General features: G+C 44.6%; 1 protein-coding gene and 1 long non-coding RNA gene across 5 annotated transcripts in view; both read right to left on the bottom strand.

Moving 5' to 3' along the window:
• The window catches only part of KCND1 (potassium voltage-gated channel subfamily D member 1), a 500,895-nt gene that overhangs the window by 378,093 nt on the left and 96,145 nt on the right, over positions 1–26,657 (bottom strand). The window lies entirely within an intron of this gene.
• On the bottom strand, positions 323–26,657 carry LOC142929389 (uncharacterized). The gene is made up of 2 exons (XR_012945694.1): positions 7,922–26,657; positions 323–7,736 (listed from the first exon to the last, which is right to left on the bottom strand). It is a non-coding gene; the product is annotated as an uncharacterized LOC142929389 (long non-coding RNA).

Here is a 26,657-nt window from a genome sequence, read left to right as displayed (position 1 = left end):
TGCAGACGCCAAATATAAAGGCGTCACGCACCAGTCAACAGAGTTTCATAGGGTTCCATCCGAATTTTCCCAACCAGTTTAAATGATCACCTATAAGATTCCAGTGGGTAGTGGTCCTGTGGTTAGCCCATTACATTAGGAACCCAGTGAACCGAGTCAACAACCAATTTACCACTAAATGGTGGTGACGTCACCATGGCACTTGTGCCATGCTAGGTGCACTTTGAGGCCATGTGAAGTGTTGAAGGCTCGCTTGCAGGAGGTCGTCGCTCCTCTGCCTTCCGTTGTTGCTGGAGGGACACTGCTTCATCCAGCAGTGTCCTTCATGAAACTCCTCCACACAGAGGTTGATCTTTACACTGCTGGTACCAATTCCTGGCAGGTCCCAATCAGCTCCACATCGTCCTGTAACCACATCAGTTCATCTCTTCTCTAGCACGTACCACGTCCTTTTAGCTCCATCTATCCAGCCGAACAGAAGCATGTGGTGGCTGGGCATGCGGGTTACATGATCCAGCCAACGCAGCCTCGCTTCGCAGAGGAGCTCACTAATGTGGCATTGTCCAGATCTTTCAAGGACCTGTCGACTCACACAATGCATTGTGGTAAAACCCAGGATGGATCGTAGTCAGGCTAGCCTGAACATTTGAAACTGGCTTAGTATGGTCAAACAACCCCCATTACTGACACGCCATGAGGAGGCCTTCATCCAGCAGTGAATTGACAAAGGGCTACATATGTTTTTTTTTTAAGATTCTATATAGTGCATAAACACTGACAATTGCATGCGTGCAGTTATGACAGTAAATAATGATGTGACATAATGGCTTGGCGCCACATCCTTGAAGCATATTCCTATAATAGCTTGAGAAAGAGCTTTAGGGCCTGTGCAGTCATTATAGGACTGTGACAAATGAAAATTTGTTACCATTTAAGAGGATAACACGAGGCAGCATGAGGATTGTTAGGTTTTGTATTCATTCCCTTAATGACCAGGGGATTTTGAAAGGCTATGGTAGACGTCCCTATAGATTCCAAAGTTTCAACGCCAATTCTCGAGGCTCGCACATACACGAAGCTGTACCTTCACATTTCTTTACAGATGATCTAAACGCAAGTCGAGGCACAATTAAAACTATTTTCGGTGCTTTGGAGTCCACGTGCAACGCCCCTGTAGCATGAACTTGTTTTAGAAAAGGTGGGGAGGAGTGGTGGGGTGGGGGGGAAGCGTCAGAGTCAATGTTACACAAACGTTAACGGACGTTAACAGTCAATGTTACACAAACGTTAGCCGACATTAACAGTCAATGTTACACAAACGTTAGCCGACATTAACAGTCAATGTTACACAAACGTTAACGGACCTTAACAGTCAATGTTAAACAAACGGTAACGGACGTTAACAGTCAACGTTACACAAACGTTAACGGACGTTAACAGTCAACGTTAAACAAACGTTAACGGACGTTAACAGTCAATGTTAAACAAACGTTAACGGACGTTAACAGTCAACGTTAAACAAACGGTAACCGACGTTAACAGTCAATGTTAAACAAACGTTAACGGACCTTAACAGTCAATGTTAAACAAACGTTAACGGACGTTAACAGTCAATGTTAAACAAACGTTAACGGACGTTAACAGTCAATGTTAAACACACGTGAACTGCTGTACCGCTTATCCTTCTCTATCGCGAATTCTGCTCTCGCTCTAGCAACTGATGAAAGCCCGCGATTCCCATCGCGCCGTGGCTTAATTGCACTTCATTAAGAATTTAAAAGGGGGGTGGGCAGTCTTCAGCAGGGAGGGGGAGCTCGGATCCCTCTAGCCCCCCACGTCCCCCAATGCTGGACATGTGTGAAAAACAGAGCTTCATAGCTCATCGGATTCCTGCAGTATAAAAAAATATTCTGATTGTGAATCCGACAGGAGGGAGGAACAGTGCGAAGGGAGTCAGTTGAAGAGCAGCAGAGCGAGAAAACTACCCAGGTTATCCACGGCAGTAAAAAAACAAGCATGAGATGCACGTGTTACTATATTCAAGAGTGGAGCATTTGCAAGCAGCGCGGAAACGCAAGCTTAATCGATGACGCCTGAACTGAATAATCTCACACACACACTGCATTTTGAGCACATATCTGCTCCAACGGATCGAATCTTTTAGCTCAATTAAGTCAAAATGAGATGTGCTAATTTCAGAATTGGAAAGCCTCAATTCCACCCGAGGATGAATGTATTACACAGATGCACATGATACAAAGTTCAAAGGTTAATTAAATTAATTAAAATATGTCCTGCTAGTTTACTGTATAATTTGTCCAGTGGCTCTCTTTAGCTCCAGAAGTTATAATACCATTGTAAGTGCTACAATAGCAGACGCTGATTAGCCGTTTGCGTTTACGAATACAATTGATCGCATACCTGTGTTACTGCCACGGGGTGGACTGTGCAGACATCTTCAAAGCCCATTAGGGCCACGTTAATGTCTGCCATACATTACAAAATAACAACAATAACAATCCGGTGTGCCGGAGTCGATAACTATGCAGACCGTTACCTCCGTCACCACGGTACGTTTGGTTCGCCAGGTCAACTCGTGCTCGTATGGCGAGGGTTAAGTCGTGCGAACGACTAGACCCTCGTACGCCAGTCGCCACACACGACAGCGCAACATCGAGCAGCAAGGCGCACGCAGTATCTTGTGAGAACCAAGCACCGCTTCTGCTTCTTCCGCTTATTCTTCTTATTCCGTACGACCGACGTAGATGCAGAGCAACAACTGGAATTTCGCTTGCGTTGCTGCTCTGGGGACTGAGGCAAAAAAAACAAATCTATGTTCGGTCGCCACGTTGATAGTATTCGTCGTGATATATCAGGGGCCACGTGAAGGCTGCCACCTGCACCAATCACCAAAACACACGTCACACACACGTCATGCACATACGTCACACACACACGTCACGCCCATGTCCTTTGTGCTTAGTTTGTTGTCCTTCCCCCACACCCAGTGCCGGATAATTATCCTCGTAGCAAAAGTATCTGCTTTTGTAGCTACGAGCCCCGCACTTTCAAGGGCCCCGTGCTAAATGCTTTCAAGCTATCAATTCCGGTTCAGTGATTCTGCACTTGCTCTATTACCATAGTATTATACTTTTATGAACGACTGGAGTGTTTAAGGTTAGCGATTTGTCGTATTATCTGGCTATATAGCAAATGAAAACATACAATTACTTTACTATGCAAGTTCAAAATTTGTGTTTTAATATTTATGTTTTATTTAGGGCCCTTTTATAACATATGATACAGGCCCCGCACTAGCTTAATCCGGCACTGCCCACACCCCCGATTAGCTACGTACGGTGCGAGAGAAGTTCAACGTTCCCCAACGCGTGCACACTCTCGGATAAGGCTACCTAAAAGCCGTTTCGCCCATCCATCCGGATTAAGGGGACGTTCACACCATCCGCCACAAGTAGTTCCGATTCACGCCGGGGTTCGCACCGTCGCTATTGCACCCTCGTCTCGGCGAGTCTTCAGGGTTATTGGAAGTTGCTGGGCTTCCAACAGCCCCCTTTGATCATCAGGACACCCCCCCTTATACCGCAGTATTCCTGCTGGGTGCTCACCCACTGGTCTTGCTCTTCACGCCCAATTTCTAGCAGATGGTACTATGACCCCCTCAGCATCTTGTGATGCTGTCACACTATTTTTAGTGAATTCAGCTCGGCTCTACTCCGTGCTCTGCTCCTCTCTCCACTGCTGGATGTTGGGCAACGGTGCTCAGGGCTGGTTGTCCTGCTGCTGGGTTCGTTTATTTGAAATTTGAGCTGGGTTTGGCAAGTGCCATTGGTTCATTTCCTGATGATAAAACTCAGCCCCGGCACCTGTTGTCAATACAACAATGCACGCGCCTTTCTCCGCGCGTTCTGAATTAATCTCAGCCAGAGCACGCGGTTCCTCCGCTGATAATTATTGAACTCGAAGCGGCGGTGCTGCGCCGTTGATGGATCGGCGAGCTGAACGAGGGCCTCGTCAATTTCGTCATCACCTTGGCAAACACAACGTGCTCTTCCCCTAACAGTTCACCATCCCTCTCATTTCAAACACGTGGTCCACCCACTCACCCTGTATCGGGATTGAACTCACACGTGCGCCGCACTCCACTCTCACCTTTTTCTGCATTTTTTTAAAATATAACAGGTCCCTGCAGGGTGGGCTGGTAGGAACATTGGAATTTTTACACCCAACAGCACGAGATTTCACTTCGTTAAAGTATTGAAAGGGGACGGACGGACGGACACATTAATCTATTGCAGGCTGGTACACTCAGTTTACAACTTCGTTCCTACCAGTATTACACCTTCAATCTTTATTGTACCACTTACAAATCGGCCAAGAGAGCTTGTATTCGTTTGTAACGTTGAATTGCTTGCTCATAACTTTCAAATATTTCCGACATTGACATCGCATTTGCGACACAATTATCTCGCGTATTGGGAGAGAGAGAGAGAAAAAAAAGCAGTTATAGAGTTAGAGATTAAAATCCCTGTTCACAGTAATGTTCAGGCTAAGTATGTAACCGAGGGACCATTGATAGTGAAATTGCTTTAAGTACATGGGGATGAATTGTCTGATAACACACTATCTGGTCTGGATTCTCGTAACGAATCAGACGTGAGACCTATAGGTTAACGTTACACAAAAAAATAACCTTTTTTAATTACACCAACAGCATGTGCCTTTCTGGAATTCAATTGGTGCCAAAACACTTGCTGAATGAACAGTGTATTAAAAAAGCTCACGTATTCCACTGCTGTTTTGACCCGATATTGTGAATGCTAATTATGGTAATGATGGGTCAATACTGCATTAGCTGTGACATCAAGGTAGGATAATCGGCATTAAGGATAATACGCTTTTCAGATGAGAATCTCGGACATGATTCATTATATAAATTCTCGACACAATGGCCAGCAATTGCGTCTCTGGGGACTTCAAACGTGATGAGAAAAAATAGCATTCAGGAAGCATAAGACAGACGCGCGTACATGCACATGCAAAGACAGAGATCCCCCGTATAGCCTTAATAGACTGTTGGGGCAAGTGCTCTTAACGAGCACCTGTGAAAGCTGGCAGGGCACACGACGAGATGGTTGGCCAACATCAAAGACGTGGGAACATACACAAACAAAAGACAAAGACAAAACTCCCCATTATCGCCTTAATAGACTTTAGGGGCAAGTGCCAGCACCACGCCCAACCCCCTTTGTCTCCCCAGTGGCGATGTTTACACATTGCACCAGATACTCATGTGAGACTGAGTCGAGGCAATAGGACCGGTACAGATAATCGCCACTGGTGTTGGTCGTGAGCGGGAATAGAACTCGGGTCGTGAGCGGGAATAGAACTCGGGTCGCCGGGTTCGTAGCACAGCGCGCGAACCGCTCCCCTGCCGCTCCCTCCACACACAAACGCACGCACGGACGTATGCGAGCAGAGTTAAATCATGAATATTGGGCCACCTTTTGAATTAGAATGGGGCTGATTTATTGCATTTTTTCCAATTAGTGTTTGATGACTGAGCAATGCGTGGGAGAGACAGATGAGTCCAATGGCGCTGCAAATACATGCGCAAACAATCACTTCATGGCTCCTTAAAATGGCAGTGTTACCAATGTTAGTGCAATACGTAATACTCCACTGTATTGGTCAGACCATTAGCTCCTAATTAGCGTGCTTCAAGCAGACAGCGCGAATCGGCGGGGACCACCGCGCACAAACACGTTGTCGTAGGGACGTGGGGCCACGTGGTGTCGTCCAGCACGGCGTGGGGAGGCCCTCATCCAGCAGTGGATTGACAAAGGGCTGTGCATGTAAACGCTGTATTAAATGTAATTAGATTTTATTCCTTGAATGCCTTTGCCGAGCCCATCACAAGAGGCTGCCAAGGAATATCTTTTTTTAAAAGGCCACACCACTTGCCGACGATGACTCAGTAAAACGAATAACCTTTTACCGGTTTCCTTTGTTTCAATAAATGCCACTGCAATGCATTAATTGAGCAGGCCAAGGCTAACGAGAAAAAAAAAGATTCCATAAGTGTACCGAGACCACAAACTTTTTGCGATTTGTTCAAACAAAACATGTCTGGCCAACTCCTGGAATTCTGCAAAAGCGCAAAAACAAATTCTAAGAGACATTTAGTCCATTTTTGTTTCATTTTGGTGACTAAACGAGCTCTCCTGGCATACTTCCTGATTATTAACAACAATGTTGCAATCAGTCCATACAAAAGTGCACGCAGCGAAACCTGCATTGAGTCGAAACACGTGTTTTCTCATTTAGCCTGTCCTTTAAATTTGTGTGTATTGCTTTGACTTTGACAAAAGAAAATCCGTAAACAACTTACACTCTTTCATAACGTGTTTATTTACTTACGTTCAAGTTAATTTGCATGCCATTACTTTTAATAGCCTATTTATTTCACGTATTTTCTTGTTCATGTTTTTCACTTCCAGTTCGTCACCTTTGCTGTTGCACGGAGGCTACCACGGTCTATGTCGAGGACTATCAGTGATATGTTTCGGCAATGTTAGAGCCATCGCTTCGGTGTTAGGTGAATCCACATTTTAACGTTCAAATCATTTGAAGTTCTTATTTTTTCACGCTTTTATTATTTAACTCACTCGGTCTGTTGTATCCTCAACTCTGTCGTCGTATCCTCAAAACTTGTAACTCAATTTTAACCCACTTCCCAATGTCGTATCTACTGGTATACGTATGTCAAACTGATGACAATACTATATTCTATCATTAAGAATAAATTATATATTTTTTAGCAATCTTTTTTATATGTTATGTTTCGGCTTGGGTCTAATTGTCCACGCTCAACTGACGTTGGCTGTAAATCACCACGGTCCTGTACGTTATGGCAAGCTTCGGGGCCACTTCCTGGAGTCGTGGAGTTCTGCCATTACTCGTACGGTACATTTAATTAAAGCGTGTTTAAAAAATATATTTTTTAAAATATTACTTATTGGATACCCAAGCTTCGTACGAAGAGCCTCAGACTTGTAATTTGGTACAGCGCAGATGTAAGGAGGCTTACTTTTTGGACATACATGCTCACAACTTATTCCTTGGATCGGAAATACAACTTAAGAGATCATTAGCAGTAAGAGCAACAAAGAGAGAGGTCTTCTTTGGTTCTTTCGGTAAAGTCACGTAGAATGAGAATAAAATAATAAATTGATAAAATAAAATAACACAATAAAATTCTCACGACGTTTCGGCCACAACATAAGCAGCCTTCATCAGGTGAAGGGATGAGACTGTCTGGAGGACAGCGCTGGAGCGAACAAAGCCACGCTCAGATCGCGACCTTTAAGCTGTGTGAGAAGAAACAAAGCGCCTTGACAAAGGAATTAGCATAGAATTTAGCATTGAAATAGCTGAGTGATTAGCTTGTGACTGGTCACAGAAATAGCTATGTTAAAGTAAAAGCATACACATTCACAGAGGCACCTAGTACAAATCAAACAGGAGAATTTAGCATTGAAATAACTAGGAGAATTTAGCATTGAAATAACTGAGTGATTAGCTTGTGACTGGTCACAGAAATTGCTATGTTAAAGTCAAAGCCTACACATATGAGCTATTCACAGTAACTGGGTATACACTACACTATATAATGAATACTATATAGTAAACCAATAAAAAACTAAAATATAAATTACCTCAATGTTATATTCTTCACTCTTTCGGTAAAGTCACGTTGAAGGGAAACAATAAAATAATAAAAAATATATATAAAGAACAATATATATTTTATTAGTTTATTGTTTCCCTTCAACGTGACTTTACCGAAAGAGCTAAAAATATGAATTACTGCAGTCACGAAAGCTTTAAATCAAAATTTTACCTCAATGTTATCAATAAACTCTATATATTCTCCAATCAGCTAAGCTACCAACAATAAGTCGTTATATATCACAATGCTATATGGCGAAAAAATGGGTGGATTCTTACCCTCAACTTTAGCACCACGGATAGCTACGAGCCCCGTTCAGACGGACGAGTTTATCCATGGTCGGAACGGAGGAGGGGGAGAGAGACAGCTGCGAGGCGCTATTATACTCCATGTTGTAAACCATACCATTAACCGTGGTGTGAGAGGTATTAAGAGTCAATGCCAGCGAAAGAGCTGCGGTCTGAAAGTCATCGTAAAATACAATTAATTAAGAACAGAAATGGTTTAAAACATCTTTCCAATGGTTACTAAGCCAGAATCCATCTTCTCGGTTGAAATTGTCTCTGTGTTTGTATATGTGGATGGCCTTATGAACGAATCTCTCATGGTAGCCGGTTGGCTTGCAAAGAACCTCCGTCTTGGAGAAGTCGATGTCATGTGAACCCACCAAATAATATCAGTGATCTGCCACGGCAGAGGAGTTCGTCCTACCGTGTTTCAAGTCTGCTTTATGTAACTTTGATGTAAAAGAGAGAGGTGCATAGCAGGGTCGGTATGGCAGGTGTAGCCAGCATTGACGAGCGGCAGCATTAGTCCCACGGCATGATAGTGCAAGCGACGGGGAGAAGGGATTGTCGTACTGAACTGCAAACCCACATGACTCCATTTGCTTGCAGAGTGCATTCACCCATGGCTGCTGATTAATAATAGGCAATAGATTACAAAGTGATAAACACATTCACTTAGCGGTGGTGGTGGTGGTGGTGCTGGGGACTTCACGATGATGGGTGATCGCAAGCGGAGCGTGACATCGCGACGGTACTCCCACGGGCACCACCGGACCCCCGGGGGAATCCTACGGGAGTGGTAAATGAATGTAAAGAAATAGGTGGCGAGAGGAATAGCGCTCATGGGAACGGACGGGATTGGGATGGTGCGAAATGGATTAATCATTTTGGAAGCACACGAGATGGAGTGGGACTCCAATGATATTTTTTTTGTCAAGCTCAAGGGCCAGGATGCGACGTTTGGAAGTATCAATGGATGGAACAGAATCCGAATTAAATTCCTGTGTCACTCTGTAATTGGAGGAAAGGTTGTCCGAGAATTATATATATTTTTTTATAGCGAGCTACTTGATCAAGCTAGTGCACTAACCACCGCACACCGTGGATCTCCACAACTGATGAGCACCGCCGATGAGCACGGATGGCTACGTACGGTACGAAAGAAGTTCAAACATACGCACATACATACGACTGGGGCAAGTGCTGTTAGCACGGCACACCTATGAGGGGATGATGTGGTCGCCCGTGTCTCTCCAATGCCAATGTTTAAACGCTGCACCAGGTACACAATTAAGGCCCAGTCGACTTAGGAAAGGACGAGGACTGGTTCAGATATTCACCCTGGCTGGGTCCGAACCCAGGTCAGTGCGTAACTGATGCAGTGTGCAAACCACTATCCTACCGCTCCTCACACACATACACACACATACATACACACACACATACACACACCAGTCAGCGCAAATCAATAAGCTCATAGCACATCATCTTTTCAACAAAGACCAATGTCTACAACTACTGTCCATAACATTGTCGTGTTTATTGGGTTCTTTACAAAAATCGTTAAAGTGTCTAATAACGGTGTTTATATTTTTTTCTAAGGAACATTCTCTTGATAATCACATACTAGGCGCAAAAAAAAAACCTCCTTCCGTTCAATTTGCACTCTACCACTTGATGTGTATGAACGTATAGCACACTTTCAGCAGATATTTTGAATACAGGGTGACAGAAGCAACGTGATATGTCGCACGTTCTCAACGAAGTGACGAGGGCCTCCAGATCGATGATAGCGACACATTCATTTTGAATATTTGTAAAACGCAACAAGACGTTTGTTGTATACTGATCAGGCCTTCCATCAGGCCTCTATTAAGGGCGCCACGCTGGCGAGATGTTACCTACCTCGCCTGGTATACAGGAAGTCTTGGGTGAGATCCCGAAATTGACGCCTGCTGTATATTTGGAGTTTGCATGTCTCTCTCCCCGTGGTCGCGTGGATTTTTCTCCCGGTCCTCCGGTTTTTCCCTCCACATTTAGAAACATGTGTTTAGAGTTTTTGGTTGCTCTAAATGTCCACACAACAAGCCACTTCGTCGTTGAGCTATCATACTGTATCTGGCCAGGTCGCTTCTGAAAAAGAGCTATATAGCTCTGTGGGCCTTACCTGGTAAAATAAAAAATAGTTTAGTTTTTAATGTATCTGTGTGGCTGCTGATGTTAGCCAAACCCAGGAATAAAACCCAGGCTGCAGGGTTCATTAGAGCATTGTACTAACCGCTGCACCACTGTTCCACACCAGTACAACAGTACATTTAGTGCAGCGAAAATATTTTGAGAATGAGTTCGGTGTATGAATTTGAAGTTTGTCATTCGTGACTTAATCAAATGATAAAAATTATGGGATACCCTTCATTCATAATAACTGTGAACTTGGATCACAAAGATATGTAAAAATTATTACGTACACTTATACAACCACATACTTTGGCACTTACACATACAATGCATCGCAAGTAAGAAATGTTGGCCACCAAAGTGTCCCCATGGGCACACGAGTATCATTGCAACTCTCATTTTCATTCGTGACCTTGATCCAGCAGGGTAATTTCCACATGTCCACATTCCATAGCAGAAGGCAGTCTATCCACCGCAAAAGCACTGTTGCCTTCCCACAAAGTGATATTTATTTTACGAACCCGAGAAGGATGACGGTTTGAGCCCAAATGGAACACGACCTCACAACCCTCCGTTTGATGTAAAAAAAAAACGACAATTTATTCTACGTACCGACATTTGTGTTGCTAAACATATGAACCTAACTTAATTAAATGCTAAGGTATGTCATACTTATAGACTTAAAATATCATTGAAGTCATCGGTAATTAAACAACATTGAAAAAAAGTCAATTTTTTACTGTTCGTCTTCCATAATCATATAACCGTGTTTGAATTTGGCGTTGATACATGGAAACTTAATGGATGTAAGAATTGATTTTCGGTTGCAACAGACCTGTGCCCAAATGTGTCACACTGATGAACTTTCTTGCCCAACGCATGTCCATACAATAAACCTCACTGCGTTGATAGTAACCAACATCAATGTAATTTCAATGTTCATAGAATTTGTCAACGTCACCTTTGGACAAAGCACTCGATAACTAACGAAACAAATGAACAAAGCACTGCACGAGTCAATGTATATTTCCGGTTGAGATGCATGTGTAATTTGAATTTCATACTGGCTGCTTCGATATTATTTAAAATGCATCAATGGGTAGCATTCATGCATGCCATGATGAAAACTGCCATTCTAATCATCTGAACAAAGAGGTATAACTATCCAGAACACATTCAACATCCTCGGCTTTACACACCAAGCCTGTAGTTCAACCAATAGAATCAATCAAGCAATCAATGTTGTTCATTGAACCAGACGTATGGTGAAATATAACCCTCATGGCCCACAAGGTGAGCAGGAGGCCCTCGTAAGAGCTCGCTGTGCATTGTACACAACCATTATGCACACACAAAGCCACACGAAAACGTATCCGTGGGTTTTCTCCTTAACGCGCTGTTTGGCACGTTTGGCCTCGCGGAATAATTCCCTCGGACTCGGTGGGAGAGCCTTCGTAGGTGGCCCTTGCCTTGGCAGCCTCGCCAGGCATGGAAGCCATGATAGAATTGGAGTGGCTGCGTCAATGGCCCTTGCAGGAGCGGCACTTCTCAAAAGCCTTCAGCTACGACGTGACGCGACAGCACTGCGATGCGTGCCCTCGCACTGCGGGCAACGGAGACAATGGTCATTCAAACGCGGCCTCCAAACAACCCTTCGCTCCATTTGCGCAAATACCTGCTCCAGATTCACGCGCTTCCCGGGGACGTGAAGGACCATTTCAATGGAAACCAAACTATACGCTCGGCTGCGGTCTGCTGGAGCGAAAAAAAAAAGCAACAACAAAGTAAAGGGTTATGTTTTAAAGTGCTCTCGGATAAGTGCTTCAAGCGACTCTGAGCTGAAGACTCATTTTGCAATGAAATAGACAAGAAGCTGGGATTACATCCCTTTTGTTAATCTACAGTACTGCGAGATAAATGAGTGCACGTTTGATTATGAACCACCACACTGGTCAGTTCAGGTTGGTGAAGCTGGGGGCCATGACCGGTTTAGCTATCGCTCACCATCAATGTTAACTGTATGAACTGAGGTCCAGCACTTTATGCTAACACAATACAGGCACTGCATTGCATGTGCATTAGAGAAGAAAACAAGTTTATGAAATCCCTCCGCCTCTGTCCAGTTCGCATGGGCGCCACTACAGTTAATTGATCGGCAGGGTGCAATCGGTGGGTTCAAGTATGTGTACCACCAACCTTCTCCAAGATGTCTGGCCAGCGGTGGAGAGCAATGCCAAAATGCCCTCCGGTGGGGCTACCTGGGAGCTCCCCTTCCGACGGCAGTGACACGAGCGAGCGCCTGCAGGGGCTGCCCCTTTAGCTCGCACGTCCAAAGGTCGACAAGCCGTGAGCCCCCCACACGTTCCAAAGAGCCGCCGACATCGGCGCGCGCGATTATATTCGGCCGTAAGCGTGCTCGTTTCTGGCGAGTGCAAAGGACCGCAGTTAGTCTTCATTATTGGTGCACCGCTCGCGCAGAAATTGGTCGTTAAAGATGCAGCACAAGGCACGCGAGCCCGCGACGGCCTCGGAGAGTGATCTTGCGAACAGCCCGCGCGTGTCCTACGCGGTGTGTGTTTTAAAAGGTGAATACGCCGCTTGTGTATTTACTTAGGCAAATGTGAAAATCCAGCAGGGAACACGATGAGGGGCGGTAGCCTTCCATGCTGTTTGCATGCAGCCCAGCCAGCACAGCTAAAACGTCGACATGGGAATGGGTGGTGAAACGAACGAGTGGGATGGATAGATCAAACACTGGATAAATGTATTCATATGGTTACAGACATATGGCCGCTGATATTGCGTTGCCAAAGAATGTGAATGTAAACTAAACTATGAACTATTTTTTTATTTGAGCAGGTGAGGCCCACTGAGCTGTGTAGCTCTTTTTGCAGAAGAGACCTGGTCACAAATGATAGCTCGACGAAGTGGCTCATCATTTGGGAATTTGTAGCAGCCAAAACTCTCAAGGCACGTTTCTAAATGTGGAGGGAAGAAACCGGGGGACGCGGAGAAAAATCCACGCGACCACGGGGAGAGAGACACGCGAACGTCAAATATACAGTCGGGATCGAACCAACGACCTCCTTGTATACCGGGCGAGGTAGTTAACACCTCGCCACCGTGGCGCCATTTGTTAGCCAACACAATAAATATTCCTCTCTCGGACCAAATGCATAAATTACACTGACGTATATTTGTTGCACTTCTTTCTCACCGTATTTAGCCAAATGTGCTAATCGGAGGCAATTCACTCATAGATAAAGCCTTCCCCGTACGGTCCCCCTCTTCAGCCATGAACATCAAAAACAAAATCAGCATGCATTCTCAGCTCATTTCCACGAAAGTAACACATCGCCGCATTAATAGTTCATGGCAGGGTAAACAAACACAATTTAATAAAAATCTTACAACGTTATGCAAATGACTTCCACGAGAACACGCATCAATCCGCGCACACTTGACTCTGAGCGAGTCCACAAATATACAATATCAGTGACAGAAGAAAAACAATTGCAATGATTTTACCACAAAGCCCTTCATTACATTTATAGCCATTAAAATATAATTAAGAGGTTTATTTCTGTTTATGCTTAATTCACCTGCCCACACGGAGATCACAATTTGTTGTTTAGTATGGGTACCAGTCTCTTGTATTTATCAAGATCGTAACGATCACCAGCCATGTTCACTCCACCGCTCGATGAATGCATCCTCCCCGAGCCATCCACCATCTCTCACAATCCTCCTTTGTAATCATCCCCTTACATCACTGAATAATCTCCGACTCAGAAGTCATTAATTTCGTTGGCAGCTCGGCTGTACATCTCTATTACCCACAGGCATTGAGGAGTAGCGTTGTGGAATGCGATAACAGGGCTCTGAAGATGTCTCTCGCTTCATATGCCCCCCCCCCGCTCACTTTTATTTTTCTTCTTGCATATGCTCGTGCAGCTGCAGTTTTATTATCGCGGCACCTGTTCCACCAGGGGTAGCCTCACCGAGGGTCGTGGCTCTGTCTCAGGAGGGTTCTTGCCAAGTTGTGCAGTAGGGGAGGGGGGGTGATCGTTGTGCGCATTTCAATTGAGCAAATTTGTATATAATAATTATATATAGACCATATTCTGTATTATAATGTAAACAGTATATAGACAATCTCCGTTATTTTCTCACCAATGGGGCAATACGTGGAATGTCAATGTATATTTTGCAACAAAACGTATTTTATATATCAGTCAATGTTTCCTAATACTAAAATGTGTGCGAGACAGCAAATGAAGTGGACATTCAACGAGATTTCTGCTATAAGCTCGCTTCAGAAAAACCTCGCAGGAACGCAAACATTACCGTTTAAACTGACCCCAATGACAAGTTATGCCGATCACTGGGCTTGGCAGCTGATGAGGAAACATCGAGGTTACCCATCAGCGCGGCGAGATCTGCCGGGCGATCCTTTGGCATGCCGAGTGAAACGAGAGACAACCCCGTGACTCGAGGCGAAGAGAAAACATAATTGGCCTTGGCGTGGGCCACAATGTCGACCTACGCGCTTGCGGAATGCATCGGCTGTTCAATTACCTCCAGTGAGCACACCTGGCACAGGGAATTGTTGACGCCCCTAGCCGGGACGCGTTTGTGCGAGTGTAAGCGATCTTTAGCCTCTCCTTCCTGCTTGTTGTCACTTTGGTAGCCGTGAAAACACTCGCGCGCCTGACTGGCGTTTGGCGACTGCAGACTGCCACCGCCTATCGTTGAGCTTTTGCTTTTTTGTTGGTGTCGTTCCGTCATTCAGGATTAGATTTTTTTAATTGAATGGAAAAATATAAATGATTGTCATTCTACTAAGTTCAAACCCGAATACTGTAAAGTGTGGCTCTCTCGGCGCTCCCACGAGCAGCAGAGTGATCGAGCAATTGTAGGGCTGCACATTTACATTTTTACCCTTTTAAACCAATGTCGCTGAGTGGCATTGTACCTGGAGTGATCAGCTCGCAAAATAGGTGTGTAACGGCTGGGGGTTTGACTGAACTCATCGTTCCTCAGTGAAAGATAAAATAGGTACCACTTTGTGAGTAGTTGACGCTGTTCATTCAATAAAGAATTGTCCCGGCTTTGGAGGCATGAGGTTTTCCCTGCCGGTTTACTGCCTTGAACAGCAAAGGGCGCCGCTAAACACTTTCTCTTGCACATGACGACTTTTGACTTTCATTAAAAATGAAAGTGCCATAAGGATGTATTCCATCACTAAATTTAAGACTGTACATTTTATCACGGTAAGATCATTCTTTTTTCGTGTGCGTGAAAGTAAAATCCATTAAATCAGTGGTGGGCAACATGTGCCCGTGGAGCCCCACGTGGAGGCCTGGTCTAGGCGTGCCTCTGGTGATATGTGGGGTCGTGATTAGTGCACGGACACGATGTCAAGCTTGCGGCCCACTCAGGTGAAGGATGGCTGCTCACGTGGCCCACCAACTCGTCTGGGTTGGCCATCACCGAATTAATTGCTTTACTTGTGTAGTGTAATAGCGTCGGCTGGTGACCAGCAGCTGCAACTGTGGTGGACAAACAATACACAAGCCGGTGAACATATACACGGGTGTGTGGGCAGGGCGGAGTAACTGGGGCAAGGGTCATAGAAGCCCCCTGGAACCTGCTAGTGGGTTCAAGAAGGAGGCGTGGCCAGGGCGGAGAGAGGCTGCGCTGGTAGCATGAAAGGGGTCGCGAGCGGGAGCTCGAGGCTGCCGGTTCTGGGATTTGATCGTCTCGTCGTTGCTGTCGTCTCGTCGCTGCCGTCTTCGCTCGACATTGCGCTGCTAGATAGTTGTTGGCTGTCTCCGTCAGCCTATACACAACACGAGACGGCTCGTGTTGCGTATAGGCGAGCGACTGTAGGGTGTGCGCAGGCGAGATTGTGAGTGTTCAATAAAGAAGTTGCTTCTACAAACCTCGTCTCAGACTCACTGACACTACACTTGTAATACCGTTCAAAGGTGCCATCCCCGCAACCTCCAATTAGCACGGTTGGCTATGTACGGTGAAAAATAAGTTAAACGTACATAGATCCACTTAAAGGAGGAAAGCTTTTTTTTAATTGAGTCAAGACCGTCACTAACTCAGGGCAGTGGCTGTTTGAGAAGTGTGCACACCTGCTGTTTAGCCGTTTGCATGTCATCCACGATTCGAGCCCTGCCGTGCACCGACAATTGTTGGGTTGGAATTAGCGATGCTCGTTGCGTCTCATTAAGTGGCATTTTAAAGGTTTGCCATATGAGCAGCCGCAGGAGAAGACTATAACGTAATGTCTATCCCAACTCACAGTTATGAAATTAACCGCGAGTGTATTGTTGTAAAGAGGGTGCTCAGCCTGGCACAGTCGCTCAGCTTTACCTTGCAAAAGAGGCAACAAACACGCATTAAAAAAACCCAGCCCCGTCTCACTTTCGCCCCTCCAATTCTCGTGGTTGGGCTACGTGCGGCGTGAAATAAGTTCAACATACGTACGTACTTTATACCTGGACATGTTCATTTATGGTGATGTTCATTTTGTAAGTGTTTTTAGCCTCGACACATCCCCAAACGTAACCAATCGTTTTCTACTGTCGTCCGTTAATGTGGTTGAGCCATAACATCACTGCTCTTACCCCCACGCAGTTCCAATATCTCAATTAGCCCAGATGCGTTTCTTCCAGATTGAAAATTGGAATTTGTACGCACACCCTCACAAAAGGGATGGATGCAAACCATAACGGATCGATTTCAAACATCTGTCGACCTTCCAAGGCACTGTAAAAGTTTGTCAATAATCAATTAGTGGCATTCCTCAAGGCAAATAACATTGGCTACCTAAATGAACACTCCTGTCTTCGACACTTGTACTAGAAAACAATGGCGTTGCTGCAGAAATATTAGAAAAATGTACTGTGTGTGCTCAACATTTTGTGTCTAACAAAGCCTTTCAGTAAAGTTGACCATAACATAGTCAATTTATACTCTATGGTTCTTTCGGTAAAGTCACGTAGGTATAAAATTAAATAAATCACGACGTTTTTGGGCGCAACACAAGCGTCCGTCATCAGGTGGGACAACCACAGCAAGAAACAATTGCTGTAGTAGGCAAAAAGGCTGCTGTAACAACAAGCTATATAGGTTAGAGAGGAGGGAGGAGCTTGGGGGGAGAGATAGAGAGGGGGGGCGGGGTGCTGCGAGAACGAACGTTTAGAGGACGAGCAGACAAACTGCCGGGGGTGGGGGGGGGGGGAAGTGGGCGGGGCTGGGAGTGGGAAGCTCAAGAAACTCGAGATGCAGAAATGAAGGCAACACCATAAAGCAGTTAAGGTTTTACCTGGCTAATAACATCCTTCCAATGATTGCTCAATTTGTATCCATCTTCTCGGTTGAAGTTATGTCTGTGTTTATATATCTGGATGGCTTCATGAACAAACCTTTGATAGTAGCCCGAAGGTTTGCAGAGCACCTTGGTCTCGGAAAAAACAATATCATAAGAGCCCACAGCGTTATAGCAATGGTCAGCCACGGCGGAGGAGTTAGTTCTGCCGTGTTTCAGATCTGCCATGTGCTCGCGAACACGGTCCGAGATATGTCGTTTCGTTTCCCCAATGTAACAATCACCACAGATGCAACTTAGTTTGTGGTCTCCAGGATATTGCATGTCAGGAATGACATCCTTCACAGATGGGATTAGATCACGGATCTTGTGTACTGTACTGAATCGTGATTTAATTTATGTTATACCTACGTGACTTTACCGAAATAACCAAAGAGTATAGATCCCTGCAGTCATGAAAATTTCAAATCTAGATAGTCAATTTACACTGGCAATCCAACAAAATCAGCCAGAAAGCTGCAGCATGCTTCATGTGCTATCTCCCAGACAGAAATAGGCACACAATAGTAACTCAACTTCCAAACTTGTCCTGATCACACTATCCAGATTCTCAAATCCTTGTTCTATTCCTTTCATCCGTCTATATTGCTAATGTGACAAGTTTGAGTTTATTTGATTTGTTACATGAAAGATGCCATTTAGCCAGTTAGCTGGCTATTTTACCAGGAAGATTCGTGGTGCATGAGCAGCCAGATTGCTTAGGATAGAATAGGGTATAATCTCAAATGAAATCTGTGATTTGCGATTTAAAATCTTCTCAGAAACCTTGGTTGAGTGCCACCTTTACGGCGCACGACAATGCTTTTCCATTCAGGAGGCACGGATCCCTCAAAAGGAAAAGTAAAGGTTGAAGAAATTGGATATTGGTTTTGCAAATGAGGTTTGTCACAAGGTGGAGGGCAAAGGCGGGCTGGTCAAGGGCGCCATCGCCATAGGAAGTGTTTTGTTAGTGGGGAGAGCAAGGTTAGGATGTCAAATTCTGAGATTGGGAGGAAATTAAATAGTTTGAATAGGGGGGAGTGAGGAGGGCTGGGTCAAGAGGGGTATGAATAGTGGTATCTAAAGGCTAGAGTCATTGTTGAAGGAGCAGCCTGAAGGTGCAAAGTGTGAGTTAAAGCCATTTATAACCGAAGTTTGATCAGAAAGGCAACTGCCATTGAGCAAAAAGCACTCAACAGAACTCCATATTCAGATATTTTACCTTCAAGGGTCTGTATTGTTTTCCAGAAATTTTGCGATCATCTTTTAAATCCAAAAGGGTATCCTGAAAATGATGGTATATGATTGGCCAGACTAATTTTGTACAGTGGCTCTTGAGGACTTTCACCTGACTCTAGAATATACTTTTTATAAATGGGGACTATATTTGTCAAGTATAGAAAGGAAGGTCTCTCCAAAGAAAGACCAAACTGTGTCCAATATAGGAATCTTAAAGACGAAGTTCGGTCAGAATTAGTGATGTCGTGGATGAAGGCCTGATGGCTGAACATTTTCAAAGACTAAAGTGTAGGTACTCCCACCTTGTCAAGACAGCAGTGGCGTAAGAAAGTAATTGTTGGGCTGCACCAATGTCAACATTAGGCACCGCGGTGGCGGAATGTTAACTCCCTCACCTGGTATGCAGGAGGTCGTGGGTTCGATCTCGACCTGGATACCTGTATATTTGGAGTTTGCATGTTATCCCTGTAGTTGCGTGGATTTTTCTACCCAGGTCCTCCGGTTTTTCCTTCCACATTTAGAAACATGCGTTTTGAGTATTTGGCTGATATAAATGTCCACATGATAAGCTACTTCGTTGACCTATCATTTGTTGCCAGTTCACTGCTCAAAATTATTTATATGACTCAGTGGGCCTTAACTGGTAAAATAAAATAAAAATAGTTTAGTTTAATAACTGGCAACATTCCAGCTGCACCTGCGATTAGTAGGGTTGGCTACGTACGGTGTGAAAGAAGTTCAATATAGATACACACACATACATACCATATCGATGTTATTATTCGCGGTGCGATTCCTAAAGCAAGAGGCAGGTACAACAAAAACAGTGTGGCCATTGTTGTCGTAGTAGGGGCATAGCTACGTTGTGCATCTTGGCTAGCCTGACGCAGGTTCGAAGCGTCGTCAGTGAAGTGTACACGGATAACCTCACAGTCGCATCACGGTGCAAGTTGTGGGGGGGGGGGGACTGTGCTCTGTGACAAACGCAGACGAAGGAGCATCCAAGTAGAAATCGGTGTAACCACACTCACCCAGACACACGTACAAGATTTAGCTTTCCGCCCCTATTGCTCCTGACAACACGGCGACAAGATAAGGCACCCGTCGTTGCAACTGCGGAACGTGTCCACACCCACGACGGGAACTCCGCGAGTCTTAATGCTGTCTGTGCACCTTTCTTTGTGCATTGACAGCCCTCACATTCGCCTCGTGTCATCGTGAGGCTACTCAATGTCAAGTATACTCAGCTATAAAAACCACAAAATACAAACCCGGTACAGTATTCCACCCCGACTCCATGCGAATAAAGTTAATGCCACCGGCCTGCCCATATTTTGATTGTTGTGACACCATCTCCCGCCGAGCTTCTGAATCTACCTCTACTGGAATTCACAATTCTTGTCAAACGTTAGAATATTGGTGATACAGTTGGTTGCTTCTCCTAATTTTTTTACTGAGCTTTACAATGGCAAAACAGAGTCAAAGCCTATTGGCCAATGTAGTGAATTACCTGTCACACTTGCAATCGCATGCCATGTATATGTCTGGCCACACGAATTACTGTTACTGTATTGAGGCTTTTCTTATCAACAAACAAAATCACCAACATTGAACAGGCGCATACAATGTCATCTCCTCCAACTCTCGAGACTTTTGATTAAAGCTCTGATTTATGATGCATCTCTCCCCCCTCGCCGACCTCACCTCCTCCTGCCCCATGTTATTTTCGGCGCACCATTACCAACATGTCACCAGATGAAGAATCCATTTGGATATCTCGCAGAGCGGCGTGATCTTGTATCTCAGAGAACATCTGTGGAAGTGATTTTTCGTTGGACCTCGGCTGAAAAATCATTATTCACACATATGCCCTTTTTTTTACCCTTTGTACTTTCAGGGGATGCACTTTCCCATTCGCTCCATTATGAGATTGACGCATCGTGGTCAAGTTAATGACTTGAATTGTCGCAGCTGGAGTTTAGCCAAATTAAATGCAAAAAAGTTAACAAAAATTATGTGGTGTGTGTCCTCATTGGTGAATGGGCCGAGACCACCTTGCCATGCCTTGGCACATTAAACAAACAATTGTACGGTTATATTCTTAGTTTTTTCGGTAAAGTCACGTTGAAGAGAAACAACAAAATATAAAAAAACAATAAAAAATTCTCACGACGTTTCGACCGTTTGAGTTATGGTCGAAACGTCGTGAGAATTTTTTATTGTTTTTTTTTATATATTTTGTTATTTTGTTGTTTCTCTTCAACGTGACTTTACCGAAAAAACTAAGAATATGAATTACTGCAGTCACGAAAGCTTTAAATCAAAATTTAATTGTACGGTTGTTATTTTGAAGGGAGGGTGTGGTGAGGCATTTTGTTTTAGAGATAAACTTTCGACCAGTTGATGTAAAAGTGTTTTTATCACATTACATAAGACTGGAAGTTAATATCTGGACCTTCGAGTGATCATAAATGACACTTATAAATATAAATTTGATTCGATTATGCAAAACAATGGGTGGGACTGTACCATGAGTTCAACTGGCCACACTTTATTTCTGCAATATACGTTGCCTGCATGTATGTCGAACCTCTTCCGCACCGTACGTAGCCAACCGTGCTAATCCGAGGTGCGTCCAGGTTGGATCGGGTGTGGCTCGGCACGATATCCAACGTTTTCCTCCGCGTGTTCACAGCTTCTTCAGGAACCGCACTTGTGATGATGCCATACTTTGCGGATGGTACTTAGGGAATTTAAAGCAGATAAAGTTGGCTTATATATAGGGAGCAATACATGATATTGTTAGCCAATTCAACAAACAATTTAAAGGCCCTCCCCAATGCAGTATTCCTCTTGAGGGTTGACCAAACCATACATCACCACGTTGGTGAGATATCACTAGCCACTGACGTTCGCCGTTGCTGACAATCAATCTCAGGTCTACGGATTCGTGGTAAAACTACGTAATAATAAAAATGTGTCGGTCTATATAGGGTTAGGGTCATGCAATTTGCATCTCACAATCGCGAGGAACCACAGTCGAGCTGGAAGGCAGCCAGACAGTGAGCCAGCGCCAACAATAGCCCAAACAGTCAAGTGTAAAATTAGATACTTTTAGAAAATGATATGTTTCATAAATCTAATACATTTCAACCAATTCACAAGTGTGTATACAGTGCACTAACCACTGCGCCGTGGCTCCCTGTAACCAAATTCATGTGAATCCAGCTTAACCAATTTGAATTAAATTCCAATTAATATTTAAAAACGGAAAAAAACTATTCAAAACACGCGATGGAAATTAAGTGTCCCGTGATTCGCTTGCGTTTGAAAGTCGCAACTATTTTTTTTTTATAAACTACACGCGTCATATATTTAACGGTCTGTTGCGCCAACTGGTTTTAATTGTAAAAATGAGACTTCCTGGAGTTGGTACACCAGGGTTTGTCAAGGCCGTGGCTGGGTCAGAATGAGAAGGATACTTTGTCTCTAAATGGTTGGTTAAATGGCAATTTCACTGTTGAATGAGACAAATGTGATTGCCTGCATTGGTACAATGTGTATGTAAGGGTATAGTGCCAGTTGTATAGGAAATATAGGTTTACCGTTGGAATGCAGTGACATCGGAGCAAATATATCCCAGGCAACATATTCCAAACCACTCCGCCCTCCAATCGCTTTGAGAAAAAAACTGCCCCTGTAGAAGGGGTTGCACTATCTGATCTCCCATTAAAAAGTGATCATAAATAAGGCAGACGTTGGGACGGAAACGGATATTATTTTGCCCCCCCCAACCCCGTCTTTCATTTTTTTCTATCCCAGTCCATGGTATAAGATATATAAACAAGCGATAGTGATGTAATGAGGATGACAGAAGAGTGGTGCAGATCAAATAGATATTTACTTTTTATGGAAATTAGGCTGTTAAGTTCATTCCAATTTTGATGTCAGCTGATGTTTGCCGGAGCCCTATTGTTTTTTTTTAGCCACTTGGAGGGCCCTCAGCCTGCGCTCGCTTCGCTCCTGCCCAGCGTACCACCACTGCCACGCAGCACACAGCGATGCGGCGTGCAGCGAGCTCCCGTACCTTGCTCCCCCCTTATTCTCTGTTGGGGGGAATGGAATAGGGCACGTGAGCAATCAATCTCCTAACGTTAAGAAAAAAAAAATCACAATTTTAGCTGTGTGATTAGATTATAAATAGTCAATAAGTTACATTTTCTGTTTAAGAGTAGTCAGCAGCTCAGGCCGTGAAGATAATGGCTTTGAACTCCACAAAAAAAAACACTGGACGGAGATTTAATCGCGAGAACTGCCTTGTCTTTATCTTGATGAGCCACGCATGTCTGTGATTTAAACCAGTCTTACGTGGACCTGAGGCAGACACGGCGTGTACTGAGAGGAAGGAGAGGTCTTGGCGGTAAGGGTGTAGGAAGCGACCTCGCCACAAATGGCAGCTCAACAAAGTGGTTTATCGTGCAGCAATTCATGGCATCCAAATACTCTAAACGCGTGCCTCTAAATGTAGAGGTAAAAACTGGAAGACCCGGAGAAAAATCCACACGGCCACAAGGAGAACATGCAATGTCCAAATATACTGTATAGGCGTCAGGGTTGGGATCGAACCCAAGACCTCCTGCATACCAGGCGAGGTAGTTAACATCTCGCCACCGTGGCACCCTAGATGATGACAATGCTACTATAATAATTGTTATGGTTTCATCAACAACAACAAAACAAGAATGATACAAGGAGTCTTAGGCAGCAGCTGATAATGGGTGAGGGGTATGTCAGTTGGAATCTTGGTGAGACTGAACAATGAGATGTTACAGTCAGGGTTTGCTGCATATCTAAATCCAGAGTATCTAAAAATAGCGAGTGTATTTCCCAAGTCCCTTGGGAAATTGCCTCCGTACCCCAATCTGTGCTCACCTCACTGGGTCATTGATTGATTCATTCACTGAGCTTTCATTTAGACCAATTCACTAATGTGGGATATTTTGGTGTATCCCAACCAACCTCATCATCATCATCACTGGCAGCTGTGGTAAGAAACACTGTCAATGTAACAAACATATGAATTCGAAATTGACGAATCAATCTTATTTCAGAGAATATATTAAACATATTAATGATTAATCTGTCGGGTGCACCCTCACAATGTCATGGGAAAACTTGTCTTCCATAGTTACTGATTTGTTCTCTAAAAGTCACCTTCTCCTCGAGAGTAATTTGTAATCTGATCATGCCCACAGCCGCTGTCACGATTCATATCCCCGATTGAAACGTGTCCTTTTAGGGCGCAGAGAGGGGTAAGATGATGAGACGTTGGAGTAAAAGTTAGATCTTGGGCCGAGCCACTTGTGCTAATTAAAAATAACTGTTTAAAATAATTGTATCTTGTTCGGCCAAGTGAAGGTTAGGAGGCCATCACTACCAATTATGTTGATGGCTCAAAATCTCATCACCACTTCCTTCTCAACAGTCTATTTAACTATTTACTCTCTTTTTTATTTCACCAGGTAAGGCCCACTGAGCTATATAGCTCTTTTTCAGAAGCGACCTGACCACAAATTATAGCTCAACGACGAAGTGGCTTGTTGCGTGAACATTTCTAGCAGCCAAATACTCTCAGCGCATCTTTCTAAATGTGGTGGGAAAAACCGGAGGATACGGGGAGAAAAATCCATGCCACCACGGAGAGAGCATGCAATCTCCAAACATACATGTGTCAGGGTCGGGATCGAACCCACGACCCTCCTGCATACCAGGCAAGGGAGTAAACATCTTGCCACTGCGGGGTCCCTAACACCCGCTCCCCATCAGGCATACATGCCCCCACCTGATGCAACCATCTTGATCAAATCACAAATAGGTCAACGCCCAAATTAACATACGTGTCGTGTTTTCTTTATTTCACAAGCAATACAAACCTGGATATTGATAACTTTACAAGGTATATTATTACATCATCGTGATTTTATAATATACTTGCCGGTACATGTACAATTTGGATTTGGGATATTACATGGGATCTTATTTTGCAGAACATGACAGTCTTGGACGTCCGCTAACACCTTTTCGTTCACATTCGCAAGTCAAGTGATGCTTGAACTGGCAGCAACGGGAATTGAACCATCAGCCACGTAAAAACTGGCCAGCTATATTAACGACATACAGCCTCCCGGGCATATGCACTTCGACACACACTTGATTAAATAAATGCCATAAATAGATTACAGCCTGAATATAGAAATCTTTCCATTCTATAACTCGTTTAATTTGCCGGTGGCATTGTTGTTTTTTTAGCCACTGCCTGCATTAAATCATTCATTGTGCCACGAGTGGCTATCAGAGGGCATCCAATGCACCATGCTTGTGCGGGGCACAGAGCCACCGGCTCTCACAATCCTGGGCTCGAGCTCCGGCGGCTGGCAAAACACAAAGCAAGTGGCATATCCTTGTCCCAGAGCGATTGTCTTTTCTCATGCAACGAGTTGTCATGGGGCCACATTGAAATCAATGGTGGTTTTATGGAGACAAACAAAAAACAAATTCCCAACATTCGTCGTAAAAACGTAACCGTTTTTTTATTGTGCCTCAGCTCTAGCACCGTGGACATTCATTCAGCGTGCGCGTAATATAATCGCCGAGCCACCTCGTAGTGGCGGTGGCCACGTCTAGTGCCCGTAGACCTCCGCTGAACAGTAGACAGTCGTCAACCGACAAGCGACGTTGTTTTTTGCACGGTGCCACAGCTGCAGTGTGGGTTTGTCATGAAGACCCCCCCATCGTGTTGAGGCTGCCTACGCAGAGACCTCGCCCTGTGTCCGGAACTTGTTCAGCAATGCCCACGGACGGCGTGGCAGGGTGAAGCCGGGTGGACAGACTGTAGGATCCACGATAACGGAGCTGGTTTGGTGCCGATTCTGCAGAATCGGTGATGGTCAGGTGAAGGCAAGAAACTAAATGGTCTAACCGACGATACTCCACACGGAACAATGGCTTTAGAATAAGTAATAGGGTACAATCTGCGCACGATGCCAAGAGCTCTCAGATGTGTTTTTTCACGTGCCGAGAGCTTCTTCAGTGAACACCATGCGGAGAAAAACGTCGGACATCAAGGTCAAACAACAAGCGCTACAAACTGAAAACGAACTGGAGGGCTATGCGGCACAACCTCGTAGACCCTCCATAGTGGTAGCAATGCTAAGAGCTGGAATTGCAAGGAGTCAGATGGGGCCTTCTAGCCCTGCAAGGGTGGTACGTGCACTCAAAAAGCATGCACTAATTCACGTGTACTCAAATTGCACATTTACACACACACACGAATATTTGCTATGTGCATGCACGCGCACGCATGCAATAATACGCGCACAAAGGAGGAAGGTGTGACCTTGGTTTTGCGTCGCAGACTGTCAAGACACGCACTGTTGGCGAGCTCCTATTAATGCCAGCATTGTAAAGGCGAAGCCCCGCAATTACTTGTCCACGCCACTGATAGATCAGCAGAATATGGTGCAAATTCTCGTGAGAAATGCATTACAATGATTGTACTGTTGCCTAATTGACTTGGCATGACGCGGCATTGTTGTGTTTATGGCAGCGCCACCTGTGGACTGTTTGACATGTTACAATGCGTGCACAGATATTACCAATGATGATGGTTTTGTCTAATTTGTATGCATTACTGGTAGGAAACGTAGTGGACTGGAAGCCCAACCGGGATTAATTCACAGGAGGCAGGGGATTAATTGTGTATGTCTGTGGATGTCTGTCCACGTGGGAGGGGTGGGGCTGGGTGGAGAGGGGAGGGTAG

Source organism: Petromyzon marinus, chromosome 30 (assembly GCF_048934315.1).
Source record: "Petromyzon marinus isolate PM22_M1 ecotype Great Lakes invasive population chromosome 30, UKy_Petmar_22M1.pri1.0, whole genome shotgun sequence".
Classification (NCBI taxonomy): domain Eukaryota; kingdom Metazoa; phylum Chordata; class Hyperoartia; order Petromyzontiformes; family Petromyzontidae; genus Petromyzon; species Petromyzon marinus.
Note: the sequence above shows the minus strand (reverse complement) of the source record. Positions and strands in the feature narration are given on the sequence as shown.